Genomic DNA, 27,175 nt, shown 5'->3' with positions numbered 1-27,175 from the left:
CACAATGTTATGCTACGCATTCCACACATATCACAGGGTATTTTAAAGAATATATATATTTTTTTTAATTTACTCATTTTTCAACAAAAAATACCATCCTCTCCCCTTAATTAACTTATTATTCCCAGAACATGAATTTTACCAGCAATCGAAAAGTATTGGGAATAAATTTGAATAAGGAACAAAAAAAAAAAGTTTCCTTCCCAGGCAGGATTCGGACCACGAAAGTCTTAGTTACCTGTCTGTCGTGCTCTGGAGTGAACAAGGCTCTGAAATCAGCTACAAGGGTCGATTCGGTTTTTTTTGCCACTACTGTACAAAAGCCTCGAAAGCAAATGTATAGACACATCCTATTGTCACTTGAATGGAAAGTTCGTTAAAATAGTTTAAAGCATAATTACTTCAAGTGAGCGGACCTCCTTTGAAGTCCATTCTTTAAAACGGATCTTTCTTTTTTTCTGTCTCGGCGTGGAGATGGCCACTTGGAAATTTAAAGTGGACCGCGACATTTCACTTTCTCCGGTCACAGGGTCTGACAATCTCCGTAAATCTAATAAACCTCTCGCCGGCCGACCGACCACATCATGCGTGTCTCCGCTATGGCAGATAACGTGTTTACCAGACAATCCGGTTTCTGCGGAAGACATGCCGGAGCAGGGAGATATTCATACACGCACAGAATGAGGCTGTGTGAGTGTAGCAAATTGGAACAGCCTCGGGCTCAGAAAACTCCTAGGATTCTCGTCTTGAAAGTTAGCATCTGTTTCGAAATCAGCCACATTTCGTGGTCCTAGCATTTAACGAGTTATGGTTTCTTCTTCAATAGCGTGATGATTCGCTGTCAGGTGTTAAAGTTTACCTCAAGTTTACAGGGAAATTTCGAAATATTCTAGTACATTCAGGTTGGCATGATCTTTTCCTTGTAAGTACAGTTACAGTTCCGAAGAAAAATGAAAAATCCTTTCAGTCATTATTATTATTATTATTATTATTATTATTATTATTATTATTATTATTATTATTATTATTATTATTACCAGCAGTTACAGTCCCTAAGAACAAAAATTCTATAATCTCCGCTAGTATCGCAGAATTATTGACCCTGTAGAATTAAAATTCTCGTCAGATAATCCTACAATTGCATGTATTCTCTATACTTACTTTCTTATGGCTTTTAAGGAACCCGGAGGTTCATTGCCGCCCTCACATAAGCCCGCCATCGGTCTCTATCCTGTGCAAAATTAATCCAGTCTCTACCTTCACATCCTACCTTCCTCAAATCCATTTTAATGTTATCTTCCCATCTACGTCTCGGCTTCCCCAAAGATCTTTTTCCCTCCGGCTTTCCGACTAAAGGCTGGTTCACAATAAACCGGGAACGGAAACGACAACGAGAACGGAAATATTGTTAAAATAAATGTATTTAAATGTAAGCATTCACAATTAACGAGAAGCTTCCCGGAGCCCGGTAACGGGAACGTGAAATTTAATTGTGAATGCTCACATTTAAATACATTTATTTTAACCATAGTTCCATTCACGTTATCGTTGTCGTTTCCGTTCCCGGTTTATTGTGCATCAGCCTTTACACTCTATATGTATTTGTGGATTCGCCCATACGTGCTACATGCCCTGCCCATCTCAAACGTCTGATGTATTCTCTATATGGGAAGAAAATCCAAAAGTGAAATCATAGCAACAACATTACAGAATTATAAGATGTCATTATCCTCAGTATTTGTCATTATTTCTGAAAAATTCTTACAGTCATTACCGTAATAATAATAATAATAATAATAATAATAATAATAATAATAATAAATTATCATTACTATTATCATCATTATCATCATTATCATTATTATTATTATTATTATTATTATTATTATTATTATTATTATTATTAAACATGAGATTTCTGCGTCATCTGCAGGAAAATATTTGAAATTATCTTTAAAAAGTACCTGAACACGTGATCTCTTATTTTCCACTCTAAACACTGAGTTCTAGTTCTTGCTCACTTGCTTTGTCTCCATTTACTATTCTGCGACAACAGATAACACATAGTTTGTTATTGCAAAGTTTACATCATAGTGATTACAATGGTAAATAATGCCTTGTTCGGTATTGAAACTATTTTCTCCCATGCTCCGAGTTAGCTGAATTTAAATAAATTTCATGCTATGAGTTATAATTAATTCCAATTAAATACCTACATACATAATTATATATACGCTATATATCATATAATATATATACGTATTTCATAAAATAGCTAATGCTAAATGTCATAATTATTATGTATTATTTTATGAATTTCCAGTTGATTAACAACGGCTACTGATAAAATATTTAACATTTACATAATGGTAACATCTAGTGTACGAGCATGTATTATTATTATTATTATTATTATTATTATTATTATTATTACTATTATATCATAATTATTATTATCATCATTATTACCATTGTCACTATTATTTTTGTATTATTATAAGTTTCTCTAACATATTATTGACTGATATCCGTTTACTGATACAAATGAACGAATAAATAAAAAATAAAAACAAATAAATCAATAAACACACAAACAAATAAGTATATAAATAAATGGAGTAAATAAATAAACAAATAACGAAATAATTAAGCAAATAAATATATAAATAAACAAATAAACAAACTAGCAAACAAATAAATAAATAAACAAATAAATAATTAAATAAATGGATAAGTGAATGAATGAATAAATAAATAAAAAAATAAACAAACAAATAAATAAGCAAAAAATAAATAAATAAACACACAAATGAATAAATAAATAAATAAATAATTGAATAAATAAATAAATAAACAATTAATTAAATAAATAAACAAATAATTAAAGAAATAAACAAATAAACAAATAAATAAATAAACAAAAATAATTAAATAAATACACAAATAGATAAACAAACAAATAATTAAATAAATAAATAATTGAATAAATGAATAAGTAAATAAATATATAAATAAATAAATAAACAAATAATTGAATAAACAAATAAATAAACAAACAAATAATTAAATAAATAAAGAAATAAACAAATAAATATATAAATAAACAAAAATAAATAAATAAACAATAAATAAATAAATAAATATATAAATAAATAAACAAATAAATAAGCAAACAAATAATGAAATAAATAAACAAACAAATAATTAAATAAATAAAGAAATAAACAAATAAATAAATAAAAATAAATAAATAAACAAACAAATAATTAAATAAATAAATAAGAGAATAAATGAATAAGTAAATAAATAAATAAACAAATAATTAAATAAATGAGTAAACAAATAAATAAACAAACTAATAATTAAATAAATAAAGAAATAAACAAACAAATAAATAGCCTATATAAATGAACAAAAATATATAAAGAAATAAAATAAATAAATAAATATCACGAAATATTTTACTACTTAACCATAAGTAAGATTCTGGGAACGAGAAACAAGCAGGAATTTATCTCCGAAGCTTGTGACCACATCATTCTGTATACATATACTTACCAGCAAAACACAGAAACGGATCTTCTGAACATGAAGATGTGCTATAGCCGGCTTTATGCGTGTTCTAGATTGGCCGAGTGGGCAGAAATCACACGTCGGGAGAAAGTGCCCCAGTAGGCAGTGGATGAGAGACTCGTGAAGGGAAGAAGGTGCAGCAAACTAAGTCTAGAAACCAAACAGAATTTCCCGACATTTGGTCCATGGCGATTTTCTTGGGAAAGTGAGCTGACTGTGCTCGGAAAGTTCGTAAAAAGAGGAAGCAAATAAAATATAAAATGCAGAAAAACCACCAATAAAATCTAAATATTACTGCCAAAATTGTTGTTTTTATTTCGTAATACAGAGTCATTCATTAAATCTGAAGCCAGAAGCGTATTCCAGCTGACTAGGGTACACCTTCATGGAAGAGTGAACAGGGACAGTACTGTATTACTTTCTCATTTCACAGCAATCACGGATGTGGTTCTATGACCTTACCGAAAATCCATATTTGTAAGGTACACTCTCGCCGTGCAAGGTAAATATATGTCACGCAGTTCTGAGATACTTTCAATTTTTCTCTGAATTATTAGTTTAAAGCCACATAAATCATTTAACTGAATCTTGAGATCGTTTTGTAATCAACCAAAATAGAAAAATACTATCTGCTTTTAAGCTTTTATACATTAAGGCAAAATCTCTTTAATTGAAATTATTGCGGTCAAATTCAATTTAAAATGAAAAATTAGTTTATACATGTCAAGAAATAATGACAGAAATACTGAGGATAATGACATATTTCTTTAATTTTGTTGCTATAATTTCACTTTTGGATTTTTTTTCCTATATAGAGAATACTTCAGAAGCCCAAGGTTGCGGGTTCGATCCCGGGCCAGGTCGATGGCATTTAAGTGTGCTTAAATGCGACAGGCTCATGTCAGTAGATTTACTGGCATGTAAAAGAACTCCTGCGGGACAAAATTCCGGCACATCCGGCGACGCTGATATAACCTCTGCAGTTGCGAGCTTCGTTAAATAAAACATAACATTTTAATACTTCAGACGTTTGAGATGGGCAGGACATGTAGCACTTATGGACGAATCCAGAAATGCATATAGAGTGTAAAGACTGGTCCACAAAAAAACGGGAACGGAAACGACAGCGAGAACGAGAACGGAACTATTGTTTTTTTATTTTTTTTATTTAGTTGGTTATTTAACGACGCTGTATCTACTACTAGGTTATTTAGCGTCGATGAGATTGGTGATAGCGAGATGAGGCCGAGGATTCGCCATAGGTTACCTTGCATTGACATTACGATTGGGGAAAACCTCGGAAAAAACCCAACCAGGTAATCAGGCCAAGCGGGGATCGAACCCGCGCCCGAACGCAACTTCAGACCGGCAGGCAAGCGCCTTAACCGATTGAACGACGCCGGTGGCTAACTATTGTTAAAATAAATGTATTTAAATGTCAGCATTCACAATTAATTTTCACGTTCCCGTTACCGGGCTCTGGGAAGCTTCTCGTTAATTGTGAGTGCTTACATTTAAATACATTTATTTTAACAATATTTCCGTTCTCGTTGTCGTTTCCGTTCCCGGTTTATTGTGAACCAGCCTTTAGTCGGGAGGCCAGAGGGAAAAAGACCTTTGGTGAGCCAGAGACGTAGATGGTAAGATAATATTAAAATGGATTTGAGGAGGTGGGATGTGAAGGTAGAGACTGGATTAATCTTGCTCAGGATAGGGACCGATGGCGGGCTTATGTGAGGACGGCAATGAGCCTCCGTGTTCCTTAAAAGCCATAAGTAAGTAAGTATAGAGAATACATGCAATTGTAGGATTATTTGACGAGAATTTTAATTCTACAGGGTCAATAATTCTGCGATACTAGCGAAGATTACAGAACGTTTAACATAACTGAAATGCAAGTAGTTTTATCACAAATATATGACATTGTTTATGAATAAAATTATTACCACCATCATGATGCATTTTTCGAAGATACGTACATACATAACGTTCTGCCCAAGGATAGGTGTTTCACTGCAAACCCAGCATTGTCCAATCTTTCCTATTTTCCGCCTTCCTCTTAGTTTCCGCATATCATCCATGTATCTTAATATCGTGTACCATCTGATATCTTCTTCTGCCCCGAACTCTTCATTTGTTTACCATTCCTTCCAGTGCATCCTTCAGTAGGCAATTTCTTCTCAGCCAGTGACACAACCAATTTCTTTTTCTCTTCCTGATCAGTTTCAGCTAGCATCATTCTTTCTTCGCCCACTGTTTCCAACTTCTTATTCTGCCTGTTCATTTCACACGCTTCATTCTTCTCCATATCCACATTTCAAATGCTTCTAGTTGCTTCTCTTCACTTCGTCGTAAACTCCATGTTTCTGCCCCATACAATGCCACACCCCACACAAACCACTTCACTAGTCTATTCCTTGGTTCTTTCTCCTTTTTCTTTTACTGCCATTACTATCGTCCTTTTAACTTGCTGGTAGCAACTCATGTTACTGCTTACAGTCCACCCCAAGAATTTGAATCTGTCCACTTGCTCTACTGCCTCATTTGGTATTCTTTATTATTCTTTTGACAACCATGGTCTTCGTAAGGGTTGCATTTATTTCCATCCCAAACTCCTCATACTTGTCATCTAGATCCAGTAGCACATCCCTCTTATCCTTTTCTGCTAACAATGCCATATCATCAGCAAACCTTATGTACTTTTTTCTTCTTCCTCTTACTAACACCCCTCCCATGTTTTGAAAACAATTCTTCACCAAATCCTCCAAGTAAATGTTGAATAGGGTAGGTGATAAAGAGGATCCTTGTCGTACTTCCCTCCCTATTTCACTTCCTTCTGACATTTCTTCTCCTATCCTGACTTTGACTCGTTATTTAAGATAAAGATTACTGAACAGCCTCCTCTCTTTCCAATCCACACAAATGTTCTTCAGGATCTCCATCAGTTTATTCCAATCCACTCTGTCAAATGCCTTTTCTAAGTCCACAAATACTATATACACTTCTTTATTCTTCTATAGGTATATTTCGGTAATTGTTCGTAGCAGCCCAATTCCATCCAAGATATATTTGTCTATGCAACTTCAAGTAATTAATAAGTATTTAATGAATTTCAATCTTAAGGCATATAAACTTGCAAATGTTTATTTGCTATTTAATAACAATATATGAACGTTTTCGCCGTTTAGGGCATCTTCAGATATAACAAAACATATTATCTGGACCTATGATAACATATTATGCAAATAACAAGGAAAATAGAGAACAATATATATGGTACATGAAATTCATGAGCTTTATGTAGATATAACATGAAACAGGATGAATATTGAGATAATCTTTGAATTTGAACTTCGACTGGACGAATGTTTTATTTTATACATATAGCTCATGTTACAATTAATATACAATGTTTAAAATTTGTCAATGTTAAAATTTAAAATGATGATAATAAAATATTTAAAGTAATCATGGCTGAAAGTTGTCGTAAGTTACAAGATAGTATGCGTAGTTAATGTTCTTGTGTTTTGTAACTATTTCGCTTAGAGAGGCCGTTGGCATTTCAGTGGATGTTGTTTTACGTTGATGACTACTTTACAGTTGATATACAGTGATTAAATTAGCCAAAGTTAAAATTTTATAATGAAGATAATAAAATATTTACAGTAATCATGGCTGGGAATTGTCGTAAGTTCAAGATAGTTTTCGTAGTTGATGTTGTGTGTTTTGTAATTGTTTCACCTGAAAATAGAGATTAAGAGATAATAATAAATGCAAATATAGATAAGTTATTATATAGAGACGCAGATAATTATTATTGTTATAAGATTACTCGTTAAAAATGTTGTTTATGTTAAAGAATTACTATTGGGTGTAATTAGTTGAGATATTGAATAAAAGCTCGTTGCTTGTGAATGTAGTGGAATGTACGATAAATTTCGTAATAGATCATGAGTTGGGTATGATTTTTATCATTCATTGAAAATTAATAGAAAGATCAGTATTATAATTCGTAATAATTAGATAAACTATTTTCAGGTGAAACAATTACAAAACACACAACATCAACTACGAAAACTATCTTGAACTTACGACAATTCCCAGCCATGATTACTGTAAATATTTTATTATCTTCATTATAAAATTTTAACTTTGGCTAATTTAATCACTGTATATCAACTGTAAAGTAGTCATCAACGTAAAACAACATCCACTGAAATGCCAACGGCCTCTCTAAGCGAAATAGTTACAAAACACAAGAACATTAACTACGCATACTATCTTGTAACTTACCACAACTTTCAGCCATGATTACTTTAAATATTTTATTATCATCATTTTAAATTTTAACATTGACAAATTTTAAACATTGTATATTAATTGTAACATGAGCTATATGTATAAAATAAAACATTCGTCCAGTCGAAGTTCAAATTCAAAGATTATCTCAATATTCATCCTGTTTCATGTTATATCTACATAAAGCTCATGAATTTCATGTACCATATATATTGTTCTCTATTTTCCTTGTTATTTGCATAATATGTTATCATAGGTCCAGATAATATGTTTTGTTATATCTGAAGATGCCCTAAACGGCGAAAACGTTCATATATTGTTATTAAATAGAAAATAAACATTTGCAAGTTTATATGCCTTAAGATTGAAATTCATTAAATACTTATTAATAATTTACCAGGCATATTGATATAGAAAAATGAATTGTAAAAAACTTCAAGTAATACCAGTAGTCTTGCTCATATTAATTGAAAACTGCAGCGTTTTACTCTAATAACATTTTGAAGTTGGAAGCATTTTTCAAGGTCTTCATAAATGGTTAATAAAAGTACTACCATATCTGATTTAGTGGTAAAATGTAAAAGGGAAAGGTCTTCGACTGACTGCAAAGTGAGAGGTACAACTCAAGACATGGGAAAATTCATACCTGAATCTTTGTCATTAGTTCTAACTCAGCAATGAGAAAGAGAATGCATCAGTCATACGTCATTTCAACCATAACTTCATTAAAGTCTAAATAGGAATTCCTGCAGACAGTCTCAAAGAAGGTTGTGGGAAAATTAATGAGACTTAAAGAAGAAGCTATAGTGCAAATAGAATCGTTACTATAACGACGACTACTGCAAAGATTACAACTACGACTACTGCAATGATTATGACGAAGACTACTAACTACGACAAAGAATACTGCTCCAATAACTACGACGAAGACTGCTGCTTCACAAAAACAGATAAAATAAAATAAATATCACTAGAATATAAAAAATATAGTGAATATGTGGAAACATGCAATACAACACTTGCCATAACAGTAAGTTAGTCTGGCAACTCGTCATAAGATAATTTTCTAACTTGGATGTGAAAGACTTCAAGGTTCCACGGCTCTTGACTTCAGGCGCCAGAGAGTTCCAGTGACGAGAAGTAGCAACAGTGAAGAATGAGGAATACAGAGATGATGTGCGGAGTGGAATTTCTAGCGTGTGACCGCATATTATGATAGCGGGAGAGTTTATGGAAACGAGCGAATAAATAAGAGGGGGAAGAAGAGTGCTTAATTCGATGTAAGTTGAAAGTATGTGCAGATTTCTCCTCTCATGTAACCTAAGCCATGATAACTTCTCGAAAGAAGGTGAGATATGATCATAGTATCGAACATTACAAATGAAGCTGACGCACGCGTTATGAACACGCTGTAGTTTCTGGTTTCTGCTTTTTATTTGCCACATTCGCCAAAAAATTTTAATCTCCGATAATTAAACCTATTTATGAAACAGGACATAAAACATGAACAATTATCTACCTATATCAGTACTATCTAATATTTCCAAACTTTTTAAAAAAATGTATTAAATTTGGTTTAATTAAGTATTTAGAAAAATTTAATATTTTAAGTGATAAACAATTTGGTTTCCGCAATAACATTAGTACTGATAATGTAATCTTTAAACTTAGTCGAGTTACTCAAAAAATAATTCGAAAGTTAGAACAAATTTGTAAAAAAGAATTCTTTGATGGGAAAATAATTTTGATAGCTCTTTAAATGGCATGCCCCCTTATAGTCTTAATTTAAAAAAAATAAACATATTTGTAATAAGAATTAGACTAAATCCATTTGACTTATTTATTTATTTAAATATTCATTTATTCACTTATTCATTTATTCATTTATTCATTTATTTATTTATTTATTTATTTATTTATTTATTTATTTATTTATTTATTTATTTAACTAGCTAGCTAGTGAGTACAAATTAAAATTATAAAACAAAAATGTTTCTATCCACTACCGTAAGAGCCAGTCTCGTGTACGGTGTGGTCTAAGCCAATAATGAAATAATGTGTATATGAAAATATACATTCTAAAGAAGTCAAATAGCCAATACATTTCTTGGAAAATTTTAATTATTTTCAGTGGAGTCTTCCCTTAAAAGGAGTGCATACATTAGTCCAATTATATGTTGTTTATTGATATAGATTTCATTATTTACTTTCATGTTGTTTTATGGTCTAGATATTAATGTAATAAACAAAGCTCGGAACTTGGGGAGTTGTGTGTCGTGTGCATGAGTAAAGTTAAGGTGCAATGTACACAAAGCTCACGCTGCAAGTACTCAGGGACAGTCGTGTGTATTAAGAAAGTGATCACATCGAATGACAAGAAGATGGACGAGGAAACTGTGTCGTGTCGAATCCAATGACATTGAGAGAATTAGAGGTAAACGGTCTGTTAGAGGAATTAGAAAAATACATATTATTCGGATGGGTATTATAGAAGTTTGAAAATACATTTTTTTAAGTTTTAGGTACAGAATTTCGTCCGGTCCCTTAGCCACGTGCAAAGACACAAGTCCCCAAGTTCCGAGCTTTGGTAATAAATATGTAAGAAATTGTATTCAATTAGAATTAGAGTCTAGCTGGGCGGAAGAGAAGGCCTACTGGCCTTAGCCCTGCCAGATTAAATAAATAAATAAATTATTATTATTATTATTATTATTATTATTATTATTATTATTATTATTATTATTATTATTATTATTATTAGATTTAGCGTACTGCAGAGAGGTGTGATTTTCGATTTCCAACACTCGCTTGTCATGCCATTTACTCCGTTATGTTATCGGAAGAAAACGAGACATGTGGTTCGACTTACGTAATTTGAACTCGTACGGCAGAAACGTTTCCTTCTCGATCGTCATCAAACGCCGCGTTCCAGGTGACTGGATACGTAATTAACCTCCCCCTGAGATGGGATCTGCCACAGGTTCTTCAATCGACTCGAGAGCTCCACAAATTGCATCCGTGACGCTCCACTCTCTTTTCGATGTATCCAGAGTGACGGCCAGACAGTGTTGTTAAGAGGTGCTTAGCGCGAAGGTATCGAACTGGAGAGTGGATTTCTAATGTAAAGGTCAAACAGTAATCAGATCATTCAGGAGTAATCAACAGACTGAACAAAGAAACTGTTACTGAATGTAGAGTATAATAGGCCTATTTACAACGCTTTTTTTTGTTTTATCTTTTATTTCCTGCATATAAAGAATCAAAACTCTATTGAATCTGGCATTGTGAAAGACTTCCTTGTTAGTAGACCATTTTTGATCTTATCTAACAGTTTTTTGCCGAAGTAATTTCACCTGTAGAACCTTCTGATTTGTGATTTATTATTTGCACTTTATTACGGTGTTTACTCTTCAGTTGTTACCACACCTTATGGCGTATTGCGAAGTATCCATTTTGTGTCGGGAAATACAATTTTTCGTTGCGCATAAATCACCATGAAATTTGGAATAAACTTCCTGTTATTAATGACTTGCCCTGATATAGCCGATTGCAGCCTCTCATGGTTTGTGCTAAAAATATGCTTATTTGGGGCCGTTTACAGAAAGAAAATACAATTTCACGAAAATATTTGAAGAGTCCACTGCAAGAATGATGTATGTCATTTGGAATACATTTTGCAAGAGAAACAATTGAAAGTTTGAAATACTTAGCGCTCAAAGCTTAACTGTGATTTTCCGATCATTACTGGACAATGACTATCAGTGTTAATGCCATATAACTCTCTATGTACATTTCATATGTCTTAAGCTATGCATTGACAGTCTTGGTTCATTTTCGACAAGACAGTGACATCCATCATTCTTGCAGTGGACTCTTCATTTATCAAAACAGATGCAGTAATTTTTTAGCTATTTTTCAACATATTCTCCACCGGAATTGAGACAGTTGTCATACCATGGGATTAATTTTTGTATCTCTTTGTCGTAGAAGTCTGCCGCCTGGGATCGAAACCAGAGTGTGACAGTCGTTTGCACCTCTTGATCCCATGGTGTGACAAATGTCTCAATTCCAGTAGGGACTATGTTGAAAAATAGCTCAACAGTTATTGTATCTGTTACAAAATTTTTTTTCAATGAAATTGTGTTTTCTTTCTGTAAACAGTCCCAAGTAAATTTATTTTTACGGTCCTTGCAATTGTGCCCGAGTGGTCAAAATTTGTACAAGCACTTGTTTTGACATTAACATGGTGGAAGAAAAAAAAAAGTTTTTTTTTTATCTTCCCTCCAAGATGTTTGCTTGTAAGAAAGCATCCCCTCTACTATGAGTATGCCATCCTTGCGTAGCACGTTTCATCGTTATCTAGTGGATCGCGAGGTTACCGTTTAGACTTGTAACCTAATTTAAGTACAAGTGTAGTTGTTATTATAGGCTATAGCAGAAAAGCACCGGGGACAAAATTATTCCCACATCATGTGACTCAACGAGTCTCTGAATCTCCCCAAGCGTGAGGCTGCCATGGTTCACACGGTGCCGGAAATGCTAATATTGGAGTTAATTAAAAGGTTTATATCGAGGTCGGGGTCGGTGTCGGCGCATTTTTACAGACTCTAACTTACCTAAAATGTATTCGATACCTCGTGATTATACTGCTCTTGACTCCACAGCTAGATCTAAGATTACAGGGATGCCCATTCCCAAGAATCAAATGAAAATTTGCTGAATTTATAGTCGGAAACACTACCACTTTAACTACAGAAAACATTCATTCAATTTGTTTATTTTGTATTATTTATTTAATCTTTCTTTATCACTTATTTAATGTTTATTTATTTCTTATGTAATTACTTTTATTTGCTTGCTTATTTATTTAACGTTATTATCCCTCCGGCATTTTTTCTTAAGATTTTTCGAGCAATTACAAATTCCCCTGGATAGGTTACCAGCCATTCACCAAGTTCTTCCAGCGGTGGGGTTGTCAGCTTTCAACAGTGGCGGCTGGTGGTTTGAAAATATGGTGGTGCACAATAGATATCGAGGAGGAGTTAAACATAATAAATTTCTAGATTATAGACATCAGCTCAAAGAATTTTGAGTGACCTGAATACAATAAACATGTACAATATAATGTGATGTGATACATTAAAGAAAAACGAAAGTTAATTTTTGAAGGCAAATATAAGTTGATTAATTGAAATAGAGATGATGTAATATTTGAAGAGAATCCTTGATAATATTTATATGAATAGACATTACATAATCAAAAGGAATGTGAAGTTCCTAAAGATAATTCCATGTGAATTTTGTGATTGAACCTCTACTGCCAAACAGCAAACCAATGACGGACCATTGTTTAAGAGGGACGTTGTACTTTTGAGAAAGATACGGCAGACAAGGTTCATATATGGACTTCTTCTCAATATCAACTTCGGTGGCCTGATTTAGCTTTCTTTCGAAACGGATAGCAGGGTCAAGAACAAAAGCCCGTTTTAAGCGTCCGTTGATAGCAATAATGTCTGCCCGTCTGAAAGAACCATCTGATGATACACAATGTACTTCCTCATGAATCTCCCAATTTAAGTTTTTAACGATATCGCCAAAGCATGTCGTACACGATGATGTCTAGCATTGATCAGCAGCTCGCCTTTGGGGCATTGTCCAAGCACGTGTCCAAGTGTTTCAAGCTCGCTACAGTCTGGATGACGGCAGCGGGTTGTGCTTAGAGTTCTGCCCGGTATTGCGCGAACCGCCGAAATATTGCTTGACATTTTTAAAGCATTGGTCCATTCTGAGGAAGATAGGCCCTTTCGATTGCTTACCCATGAGTTAGCCTTGGGGAGATCACTATAAACAATAACTCCTTTACCACGCAAGGTATGGTTTGTCCAAGTTTGGAATGCGTCATTTCTTAAGTGTTTACGAATTTTACGACCTGACCAGTTGATAGCATCAATAGCTGTGATATTCAATTTTGACAGAGCAGAAACTTTTTCACTTACAAGGTCCCTAACATTGTAGAGATGGGAGTCATCAAGTTTAAAACCTGAGGGCGTATACATATAAAACTTATTTATATGCAATTAATAAGTAAAATGACTAAATGCAAGCATACCTATTTATTTAGAAAGTCCAAAAGTGGACGGGGTCGTGGATGGAGCTCTCTATATTGCGATTTACCCTCATGAAAAACATTTGAGCACAGAATCGTCATGAGAATGCTACCAAGTACCAAGTCCAACATTTTCGTTCATAAAATTCAAATGCAGCTTTTGTAGGCTGTCGGGAGATAGCAGCACTTATTGTCAGAACGACAACTCTTACAACTTTAAAGCAAAATAGCCTACAAGTTCCTTTATGTATTGTACCGTTCGTGTGCATGTAGAGTGAGAAAGTAATATGCGAAATATGCGACTGCTCATTGCACAAGCCGAATGAATACATTTTTCATGCTTATTACTTCGGACAAATGTCTAGTTGAAACAGATACTTTCCCAGTGAATTTAGTTTCTTCTGCACTGACGTTGGTGTCCATGCCAGGGAGTGCGACAAACCGTTCTCAATGAGGAAAGCAGTAGACCACGTCTCTAGTCCCACTGTCCTCGCATTAGCCGAACATCTCTATAAACTACCTTCCCTAGGTTTTCAACATCTTTGCAAACCAAGAGGCTAGGAGGCTCCTGCAGACGTACAAAACAAGACGCCAGCTGCAGATAATCATGAATGAAAATTGTAAAAAAAAATTATATTTTTAATAGTAACAAAGCCGGGAGATTAGGAACATTACTGGGGGGTGTACAAACCTGCAACCCCCTTGAGAAGCCGCCACTGGCTTTCAACCTACTAAAGAGGCTTGTGAATTAAATTTTCTCCATTCTGATGTTACAAAGAAAGCATTCCGGTATCAACGTAACGATCAATTTTTGGTCCTACAGAATTTATCTGTTATGGTAACAATAAAATTGTAATTAGAGGAAAAAAATTCGCTCCGGAGTCGGGGATCGAATCCGAGTCCTTGGTTTTACGTACCAAGCGCTCTAACCATTGAGCTACGCCGAAGTTCAATCCACAGCACCGGATCGAATCCCCCTCCTCTATTGTTTTTTTTTCCCTTTGTGGCCTGACTGCAAGTTCGACATGTATGTTGACATATATTGAGTCAACTGTCATTATACAAGGAGCGCACTCAATTGAGTGACTTGGTGGCCGAGATTCCACAATATATGTATGCACTGTTGGACGAAGAATCAACGTAAACATTAATTTTTCGTCCTACAGAATTGATTTGTTATGGTAACAATTCCTCTAATTCAATTCCAGTATCACCTAAAGGGTACCGAGGTAGAGGAAGACCTAAACAACGCTAGTCACACATGAGAATCTTGAGATATAGGAAGAGGCTCACTGAACTTAAACCCAATCGGTTCATGTTGATGGTTTATTTATTTATTAATTTATTTACATATCTACTTATGTATTGTTTATTTAAGTTTTTTGTATTATTTATCACTTATTTATTTTATATTAGTTTCTTACTTAATTATTTCTATTTCTTTATTTATTTTTATGTAATTACTTTGTTTATTTATTCCTTTAACGCTATTATCCCTCCAGCATCTTTTCTTAAGATTTTTCGAGCAATTAAATCTCTTCCGACAGCCTTTCGCCAGGTATTTCCAGTGGTAGGGTTTCCACCTTTCAGTCTACTGGACAGGCCTGTGAATAGCATTTTCTCCATTCTGATGTTACAAAAAAGGCACTCCAATATTACCTAAAGGGCACCGAGATAGAGGAAAATCTAAACAACGCTGGTCACATCAAGAGCATCATGAAGCAGGCCTGGGCGCTAATAACTCAATTGAGTCACTACAGACCATCCCTTAACTCTCCACTCCACTTTACCTGGCTGAGACAGTAATGTTTTGGTGCGGTATGAGCAAACAGAAAAGTCAGTGATGGATTGTATCAGGCGGGAATCATAACTTTTGCGAACTTTCGGCTCTTGCTGCCTGTCTAAAATCCACCACTGATACACAGAGTCTTACTGTGTGTTTTTTTATAAGGCGGTGTAAGCGTAAAGGGCTTGGGCGGGTGTTTCTTCGTCCCTTTCACTTCCCCTCTTATGCCAAAGGGATTATCTTTTTTTTTTTTTTTTTAGATATAGGAAGGGGCGAAATGTGCTTGCTTCAGATTTGTTGTTTGTTTGAAATAAAAGAATGTGATTATACATTAGGAGAATGGGTGTTATGTATGGTTGTGAAACTTGGACTCTCACTTTGAGAGAGGAACAGAGATTAAGGGTGTTTGAGAATGAAGTTCTTAGGAAAATATGGGGCTAAGAGGGATGAAGTTACAGGAGAATGGAGAAAGTTACATAACGCAGAACTGCACGCATTGTTTTCTTCACCTGACACAATTAGACGTTTGATATGGGCAGGGCATATAGCACGTATGGGCGAATACAGAAATGAATATAGAGTGTTAGTTGGGAGGCCGGAGGGGAAAAAGACCTTTGGGGAGGCCGAGACGTAGATGGGAGGATAATATTAAAATGGATTTGAGGGAGGTAGGATATGATGGTAGGCCTAGAGACTGGATTAATCTTGGACAGGATAGGGACCGATAGCGGGCTTACGTGAGGGCGGCAATGAACCTGCGGGTTCCTTAAAAGTCATTTGTAAGTAAGTATGTATGTATTTATTTATCTTACTTACGTATTAACTCACTTAGGGGATAAAGTTTCGGAGATCTCGTAACAACGAACGGCATACTACTGTTGAATCCAAACCATGCACATATTTCGAGGAAGCCGTTGCCGTTAGACGCGGCATCCGTTTGAAGAGCAAGTTCACTGTTTAGCAAACAGCTGCTCCTGGCGTCGATCTGTTACACGGAAATTCAATTACACTTTGTGATTTTATGCGCCGCTAACGTGAAGTTTTTATTCAAGAGACATGCTGACAGTGTCTGAATGTGCAAGTCTGTATTGATAATAATATATTATTAATACAGTTTGACGACTGGCGATGATTTGTTAAGATTGTTATACAATTTACACTTCATCGAATCATATAATATATTCCTCCGGATTATATCAGCTGTGATTATGAGGTTAGGTATGAATTTATAACAATGTTATATCGATTACTAACCCAGTTAGTTCAAGGCAATGCGAACCGCAAGAACAGCTGGTCACACTTCATAAAAAGCGTGAAGTGGCAGCTGCTAGAAGACTGTAGGCCTACGTCATCTATGTCCTAGCTGTAAATTAGTGATGGACAGAATCGAATAAATTGATTGGAATAAAAGTTCTCGAATACTTTTATCATTTAAATAACGATTTTATTATTCACCGGGAGGTTCTCGCTTCTCGGTTGTCTTATCCAACATCCAGCGTGAAAGCGGTAACGATAGCAGTGTATTGTGCCAGCACGTAGTTTGTGTTATTATTATTATTATTATTATTATTATTATTATTATTATTATTATTATTACATACTGTAGCTATAGTCCCGCCGCTCTTTTTCCGGCAGCCAATCACGTTACATGTCGGCTACTTTTAAACGTGTGCGTCTTGTGATTCGCTGTTGATGACGTAATGCATTTAGTAAGGCTCGATAAATACTTAATATAATCGCCCGCCATTTTGGCTCTTTCTTTCTTTTTTTTTAGTAGGTTATTTTACGACGCTTTATCAACATCTTCGGTTATTTAGCGTCTGAATGAAATGAAGGTGATAATGCCGGTGAAATGAATCCGGGGTCCAACACCGAAAGTTACCCAGCATTTGCTCATATTGGGTTGAGGGAACACCCCGGAAAAAACCTCAACCAGGTAACTTGCCCCAACCGGGAATTGAACCCGGGCCACCTGGTTTCGCGGCCAGACGCGCTGACCGTTACTCCACAGGTGTGGACTTTTGGCTCTTTCGTTGAGGTTCGCAGAAAGCACACGAGGACGTTATTTGCCGCTCAATTATTTGCTCAATTACAGTGCGTTTGATTTATTATCATAGGAGCTACAACATGATAATGTTTAACGTTGCGGCAAATAGATTCCTCGTATGGTAGCTCGGCAACGAAAGAACAAAAATGGCGAACGATATTACCTACCTAGACTTCCTAAGGCGTAAGCAAAGAGGAGGAGTCTCGCAGGGAATAACAGCGTCGCGACTATATCTGCAACTTCCGATAAAGATGTTGTATTCCTTCGTTCCGTAATTAGACGAGAGAAAGAAATAGGAGAGAGGTGAGCCAGAGACGATCTGGAGGAAGTCTTTGCTGAAGGCAACTACCTCATGTTTGTGGTCAAGTTTAGCTGAATGTAATAGGATTGATGAGTAATCGGTGTTCTCATTCTTCACTTCTCGCAGCATCTACCATCTGGGCAAAGTATTCGAATACTTCTTCACGATTCGAGATATATCTCGAGAACTTACAAGAATCGAATAATTCGTATTTTTTTTATTCTAATAATACCATCACTAAAGTATCAAAATCCTTATTAATTAATGTCCGAAAGGAGCCTTATTTGAACTTCATATTATAAACATTTCCATGGTTAGAAAAAACTGCAACTACTATTTCTGAAGACCATGCTCATTCAGTCAAAAAAACTTAAGAAAGAAAATAAAGAAAGATGAGTGGGCAGACAGACAGATGAAAAGATAGCTCAGTAGAGTTAGTTAGTGGAGTTTAAAAGGGCGCATCAGCTGCTATGGCTATTTGCGCCCTTATCCAAAATTCTTAACAAAACCCAAAACATATACAGAACAATAAACTGAATCCTAAAACTAATTAAAAAACGTTGTTACGGTAAAAACGAGGTACACATGGATCAGTAGATAGGTGAATGAACAGATGGATAGTATGATCGATAGATACATGGCATGATCGATATATCGATTAGATGGATCGATAGATGGATAAGTGGATCAATGGATATAAATAGAAATGGAACAAAGAAAAAAAGAGACATGAAAGAAAAAATACAAATGAGAAAGAGGAAAAGAAAAGGGAGAGGAGAATAGAAAAAAGTAAAGAAAAGAAGGTATTAAAAGGAAAGAAAAATTACATGTACAAAAAAAAGGAATTGGCGAAGAACGAACAGGACAGGAACGGAGAAAGAATAAGAGGAAGAAAGAAAATAGAGAATGAATGAATGAAAGAAGACAGATGAGAAGAAAGGAACATAGAAAGAAGAGTAGGTTATTTTACGACGCTTTATCAACAGCTTAGGTTATTTAGAGTCTGAATGAGATGAAAGTGATAATGCCGGTGAAATGAGTCCGGGGTCCAGCACCGAAAGTTACCCAGCATTTGCTCATATTGGGTTGAGGGAAAACCCCTAGAAAGAAGATGGAAGAAAGTAAAGTAAAGTAAAGGATGGATGGATGGATGGATAAATATAAGGAAACTGTACCTAAGGATTAATATAGAACAGCTCTGGACACGAAGGGGAAGTGCAGGGAAACCGAGCAACCCCCGCCCATGTCCTTTTTGCTTACATCGCACTTAAGGCACTCTGCGTTAGTGAGGGATTTCAGGCGGCCAGCGAGAGCCGAAAGTTTGTAAAAGCTATGATAATAGTATCATACAATGGCACTTGATATAATAATTATTTCTATATCCGTTTGGTACTTAGGATCAGTGATAACCAGTCTTAGGAAATTCGTACCAAAACAGAGTTTTCAGTTGAGTGCAGCCAGGCATATAGATCTATTGTACTAACATTCTATACTTTGTTCATATAAACAACTCACAGCATACCTGCAACTATGGGTGGATGACTTTGGTCACTACATTACAATAACATGCACTGCAGATAAGCAGTGCTAACGTTCGCAGTGGAGCGGTGCAGTTTAATGAGCGGTTTTCAACATGACAGAAGTTGAATCCTCAATCACATGAAGGTGAACGCATTCTTCAAGAATTTGCTGGTAATTGTAGTAACAAACCAGAGAAACATTTTACTTGAAATTATGTAATATAGAAATATAATAGCCTATATAAAATGAATAGTAGTTCAGAGACACTTTCCTATGAAAAACAAGCGGAATAATTCTCTTTACATGAGGAATATAGCACCGAAGAGGAACAGTCTTCTGCAAAACCTGAGTCAAGTAGGCTATACATAATTCTTTTTCGATGTAATATGTATCCCTTCCAACAATTGAATTGCCTATAAGAATCATTCTTCTGCAGTCCAGAAATATGGAAATGACTGACGCCGTGAGATAGGGCCTATGTGGAAGAATAATATCGTTCAAATACTGTATTTTGGGAAACTGGACAACTCTAGGCAACACCTCATCTTGTCCCCCACAAGTGTCACTATGAATTTTTCATACAAAAAAATTCCACTGCAGAGTTATTCAGCGTCGAAATTGAATACACCGTGTCCCGCTTAGAGGGATCGAGAAATAAATGCTCACCATTTAAAATCAGATGAAGATATTGTTGTGATTTACATCTGACAAGATACAGAAACTGTCCAAGTTTATGCACCAATGGTTTAAAAACATTTGCTTATTCATGCGCATGCGCACTAACGTTTATCGTGGAAACAAGCCTGGCGCCATTAAGTAGACCATTCCGTCATTGGACCATTCTCCTTCATCGAGGCGACAATCAAATGGAATGTGTATCTGGATATGTGCAGAACTTTTGTTGTTGATCAACTCCTCCCAGAGTCGGTTTTTCAGCAACATGGGGCTCCAATCCATTACTATGAAGCAGTGCGTGGCTTCTTGAATGCAAACTTTCACAATAGGTTGATCGGAGGAGGAGAACCCTTTTTTTTAGTTGGTTATTTAACGACCCTATATAAACTACTAGCTTATTTAGCGTTGATGAGATTGGTGATAGCGAAATGATATTTGGCGAGATGAGGCCGAGGATTCGCCATAGATTACCTGTCATTCACTTTACGGTTGGGAAAAACCTCGCAAAATATCCAACCAGATAATCAGCGCAAACGGGGATCGAACCCGCACTCGAGCGCAATTTTAGACTGGCAGGCAAGCGCCGTAACCTACTGAGCCACGCCGGTGGCGGAGAACCCTTGCCTGGCCACCTAGGTCACCCGACTTGACGCCCATTGACCTTTTCCTGGGGGCTTTATGACGAATTTGTGCACCAACGTGGTACAGTTGACACTTCGGAAAAACTGGGACAACGCATTATAAATGCAGCTGCGCTAATCACTCCACCAATGTTATGGAACACATGGCAGAAGGTTGAGTACCTTTCGGATGTCTTCAGGGTAGCTCGAGGCGCACACATCGAGTTGCACTGACCATTCTCCGAAACTCGGAGAGTTTTTACATCAAGTTATACAAAAAGTTATGTGTAAAACCATTATTTATACTTCAAATTAGCACTTATTTCTCGATCTTTCTAAGCGGGACACGGTGTATGGGCGAGAAAATGACAGACAATAATTTAACAATAATAAAACCATTAATGTTTTAATCAACAAAATGGTAGGGCCTATGTATGGAAATGTGAAAAAGTAACAAATGAACACCATTGTTTGTCTAATACAGTGATGTTTTTGTTTTTGTTTCCTTTACCTCAAATATCCATACTAATAATAAATCTGTAGCCGAAATTTTTCTGGTAATTTTCGATTTTCCAAAAATAATTGGTCCTAACATATATAATTAACCACCCTGAAACCGAAAATCGCTTTTTTGAAATTTTTGTTTGTATGTCTGTCTGTCTGTATGTTTGTTACCTTTTCACGCGATAATGGCTGAACGGATTTCGATGAAAATTGGAATATAAATTAAGTTCGTTGTAACTTAGATTTTAGGCTATATGGCATTCAAAATACATTATTTAAAAGGGGGGTTATAAGGGGACCTGAATTAAATAAATCGAAATATCTCGCGTATTATTGATTTTTGTGAAAAATGTTACATAACAAAAGTTTCTTTGAAAACCATTTGCGATAAGTTTTATTCTTTGAAAGATTTTGATAGGACTGATATTTAATGAGATAAATGAGTTTTAAAATTAAAATAACTGCAATCTAAGGCCGTGTAACGAAATAAAAAACAAATGACTTGGTCTATAAGGGGCCTTGGACAACAGCAATCAAAACCTATGAAAGATAGCCTACAGAGAATGTTTCTGTGTTTGTATGAAGTAATATCGGAAGCTAAATTAACAGATTTGTATAATTAATTATTATTTCACCATTGGAAAGTGTAGTTTCTCTAGATAGACATAATACTATAATGTTATTACAGTAACTTCTGATATCATAATATAATATAATATAATATAATATAATATAATATAATATAATATAATATAATATAATATAATATAATATAGTATAATATAATATAATATAATATAATATAATATAATATAATATAATATAATATAATATAATATAATACAATACAATACAATACAATACAATATAATATAATATACAATATAATATAATATAATATAATATAATATAATATAATATAATATAATATAATATAATATAATATAATATAATATAATATATAATATAATATATAATGTAATATAATATAATTTATTTGAAGGGTTCAGAACCATAGTGGGCCAAGCGCCATTTACTGAATACGTAGAAAACAACAAGGGTTAAAATTAAGTTATTACCATAATTCAATGGAAACATATAGCAAGTAAAATAAAGTATACACATTAAATCTAAATGATGTCAATGTTCATTAAACTATGGTTGCATGTAATAACAATTAAGAAACATGTTAAAGGAATTGTCATTGCACCAAATGAGTGCTTTCTGGACCAAAATGAATGCATTTTAATTATTTGGATGCAATTTAAATTAAGTAACATATTAAACGATTTATCCTTCTATCAAACACGAATGTTCCCTGGATCAAATGTCCTATTTTAATTATGTAATTACTTTATATTTATTTCTAACGGGTGCAGCGGAGCGCACGGGTACGGCTAGTTATTAATATGTATAACGCTTTGAAGTTTGAAACACATTTTGGAATATCTTATATTGTCCTTTAAAATCGACAGACTTCAGCTGTGCCTTCGACCGTCATGTTTAACAGTAAGGCTACCGAAGTGGACTGTCACGTTAATGAAACAAGAGTATATTATACATTTCTCTATAATTCAGAGAGTACTTGCAGTTACTAGACGTAATCAAATGTCAAGTCTTTCTAAACGTTAAACCATGTTAGGTAAATGTCTGTAGCAAACACTGCATTGTGGGAAGTGAAATTTCAGATGTAAATCTTTGAAGTCACGTCATTGGATAATGACATGTGACAGTGGAATATCATTCATCTCTTCCGTTTGTGAGTTATGGTTATGCACATATGAAGTTCTAAGTCAGGCGAGGTAACCCTGAAATGTCACAGAAGACAGACTAAATGCGCTGAGGTTGACGACCTGAATATTCTACTACTCGGCCGAACAAAATCATCTGACAGCACGAGACACGTGAAGCTATGTCACTGGATCCAGAATAATCGCAACGATTTTATGAATTCAACAAAATTGGTTTTATATTTCTCTTAGACATATGAGAAGAATAGCCTAGAGGGTAACAAGAGGAAGGGGGAGACCAAAAAAGATATGGATAGAATTGTGAAAAGCATGAGAGCAAGATGTCTATAAGAAAGAGGTTGGGAGGAGAGAAACGAATGGAAATGCACAATTAATTTTCAATAATGAGCACAGGAAGATGTACTAAGCATCGTACACCTGTGTAAGATATCTCTCAAAAAATTTTTATATTTCTCGGAAATTATTATTTTTATCAACAGTAATCTCACTACAGATTTTGACTTGTCTATACAAAATCAAAACTCGAGTGGGATTTAATTGATTATTACACGATTAGAAGAAAGTATATAAATATTAAAAGAAATAAAGTACTCTAATACAATAAAATATTAACTGACTTACTAAAATTCTATTTCACTAATGTTGGCTTCACCAAAACGTTTGAACGTAGCCGCCATTTTCAGTTGACTATCTATGCGGTAAACAAATGACGATCACAAAGCATGTTTTATAGTATCTGAAAGAATTTGCAGTTCAGAGTCCACCGAGTTAGCTCTGTGGTCTGCCTCGAGACTAGCCGGCCTGGGTTCGATTCCCAGCGGGGTTAGAAATTTTCATGTAAAATTTCTACCCCGGGACTAAGAGAGAAGGCGGTGCACAACTTCTAATCACTAAATCTGCACCAATATCCTGGGTTAAATCCCAAATCTCTCTGCAGTGCATATGAAGAGAAGGCATAATGTCATTGTTGACAGTGATTCGTCCGTCGGATGGGGACGTTAAGCCTGACGGCCCCCTTGGTGCTATTCGACAGGAGTAGGCTACGTGCCGGCACCTGGCTTCCCCTTCTCCCTTCCTTACCTTCACCATCATCCTCACCCATACACTTACACATACACTCACCTAGTACACAACATAACTCTTCACAGATACATATCATGCATAGCGTGGCAATTTGAAAATGGGTCACAGTCCTGCCATCTATCCGCAGTATGTGGAACCCAAATCATTTAAGTGAAGTGGACACACACACAGAGTAGTAGTAGTAGTAGTAGTAGTATTAATAGTAGTAGTAGTAAGTGTTAGTAGTAGCAGTAGTAGTAGTAGTAGTAGTAGTAGTAGTAGTAGTAGTAGCAATAAAAAGGTAAAGATATCCTCGTAACATCCCATGAAGGCACTTGGGGGGCATGGAGGTAGAGCCCCATGCTTTCCATGACCTCGACACTAGAATGAGGTGGTGTGGTCGGCACCACGCTGACCGCCTTTTACCCCCGGGAAAGACCAGGTACACAATTTTATAGGAGGCTGAGTGAACCTCGGGGCCGTTCTGAAAGTTTGGTAACGAGAAAAAAATCCTGTCACCACCTGGAATCGAACTCCGGACCTTCAAGTCCGTAGCCAGCTGCTCTACCAACTGAGCAGTAGTATTAATAGCAGAAGTATAGTCGTATCCTGTTATTTCCGGTGTGACTTCTCCCCTTTGCTTACGTCTTAGGAAGTGAAGGCTCTATAAAGTCTAGGTAGGTAGTATCGTTCGCCATTTTTGTTCTTTCGTTGCCGAGCTACCAGATGAGGAATCTATTTGCTTCACCGTTAAACATTATCATGTTGTAGCTCCTATGATAATAAATCAAACGCACTGTAATTGAGCAAATAATTGAGCGGCAAATAACGTCCTCGTGTGATTTCTGCGAACGCCAACGAAAGAGCCAAAATGGCGGGCGATTATGTTAAGTATTTATCGAGCCATAGGAAATTCATTACATCATCAATAGCGAATCACAAGACGCACACGTTTAAATGTAGCCGACCTACAACGTGATTGGCTGCCGGAAATAAGAGCGACGGGACTATAGCAGCAGTAGTAGTAATAGTAGCAGCAGTAGTAGTAGTAATAGCAGTAGTAGTAGTAGTAGTAACAGTAGTAGTAATAGTAGCAGCAGTAGTAGTAGTAATAGCAGTAGTAATAGTAGTAGCAGTAGTAGTAGCAGTAGTAGTAATAGTAGCAGTAGTAGTAATAGTAGCAGTAGTAGTATTAGCAGTAGTAGTAGTAGTAACAGTGTTAGTAGTAGTAGTAGTAATAATAATAATATCAGTAGTAGTAATAGTAGCAGTAGTAGTAGGTCCTATTAATAGCAGCAGTAGTAGTAGTAACAGTGTTAGTAGTAGTAGTAATAGTAGCAGTAGTAGTAATAGTAGCAGTAGTAGTATTAGCAGTAGTAGTAGTAGTAGTAACAGTGTTAGTAGTAATAGTAACAGTAACAGTAGTAGTATTGGTGGTGGATAATATTTGTTGTAGTAGTTGTGATATTAACTGTAGTGGTCCTGAATCTTAAGCCCCTGGGAACTCGAGAGATCCCTAGTGATCCATTAAAGGAATATTCTCAGCGATTATTTTAGGGTGCACCAGTAACAGTAGTAGTAATAGTAGCAGTAGTGGTATTAAAAGCAGTAGTAGTAACAGTGTTAGTAGTAGTAGTAGTAATAGTAGCAGTAGTAGTAACAGTGTTAGTAGTAGTAGTAGTAATAGTAGCAGTAGTAGTAACAGTGTTAGTAGTAGTAGTAGTAGTAGTAGTAGTAGTAATAGTAGCAGTAGTAGTAATAGTAGCAGTAGTAGTAATAGTAGCAGTAGTAGTATTAGCAGTAGTAGTAGTAACAGTATTAGTAGTAGTAGTAGTAATAATAATAATATCAGTAGTAGTAATAGTAGCAGTAGTAGTAATAGTAGCAGTAGTAGTAGGCCCTATTAATAGCAGCAGTAGTAGTAGGCCCTATTAATAGCAGCAGTAGTAGTAGGCCCTATTAATAGCAGCAGTAGTAGTAGTAACAGTGTTAGTAGTAGTAGTAATAGTAGCAGTAGTAGTAATAGTAGCAGTAGTAGTATTAGCAGTAGTAGTAGTAGTAACAGTGTTAGTAGTAATAGTAACAGTAACAGTAGTAGTATTGGTGGTGGATAATATTTGTTGTAGTAGTTGTGATATTAACTGTAGTGGTCCTGAATCTTAAGCCCCTGGGATCGCGAGAGATCCCTAGTGATCCATTAAAGGAATATTCTCAGCGATTATTTTAGGGTGCACCAGTAACAGTAGTAGTAATAGTAGCAGTAGTAGTATTAAAAGCAGTAGTAGTAACAGTGTTAGTAGTAGTAGTAGTAATAGTAGCAGTAGTAGTAATAGTAGCAGTAGTAGTATTAGCAGTAGTAGTAATAGTAGTAGTAGTAATAATAGTAGCAGTAATAGTAGTAATAGCAGCAGTAGTAGTAATAGCAGTAATAGTAGTAGTAGTAGTAGTAGTAGTAACAGTGTTAGAAGTAGTAGTAGTAGTAGTAATAGTAGCAGTAGTAGTAGTATTAGTAATAGTAGTAGTATTGGTGGTGGATAATATTTGTTGTAGTAGTTGTGATATTAACTGTAGTGGTCCTGAATCTTAAGCCCCTGGGATCGCGAGAGATCCCTAGTGATACATTAAAGGAATATTCTCAGCGGATTATTTTAGGGTGCACCATTCCCTTCTAACACCTATATCTAAGCCTAAGGACGAGACAAATATCCACTCTATGCATACGAAGGAACTATTCCTAACCAAGAAAAAATCCCTTTGCAGAGTCGGGATTCGAGGTAATAAGGTGGTGCTGTTAGTGGTCGTAGTAGCAATATTAGCAGTAATAATTTCTTCTTCGCGTATTGCACTCCATAAAAGTTTTTGCAGTACGGAGTTAATATTTAGAAAGAAAGAAATTACTTTCTCTAGTTAACGGCCTTGGTTGTCAAGGA

At 35.3% G+C, this 27,175-nt stretch overlaps 1 protein-coding gene across 2 annotated transcripts in view; it reads right to left on the bottom strand.

The window, feature by feature from the left end:
- The window catches only part of LOC138713236 (probable tubulin polyglutamylase TTLL9), a 616,516-nt gene that overhangs the window by 136,784 nt on the left and 452,557 nt on the right, over positions 1-27,175 (bottom strand). The gene's annotated exons all lie outside the window — the stretch shown is intronic.

Source organism: Periplaneta americana, chromosome 14, assembly GCF_040183065.1.
Source record: "Periplaneta americana isolate PAMFEO1 chromosome 14, P.americana_PAMFEO1_priV1, whole genome shotgun sequence".
Lineage (NCBI taxonomy): Eukaryota > Metazoa > Arthropoda > Insecta > Blattodea > Blattidae > Periplaneta > Periplaneta americana.
This window is presented reverse-complemented; position numbering and strand designations above follow the sequence as displayed.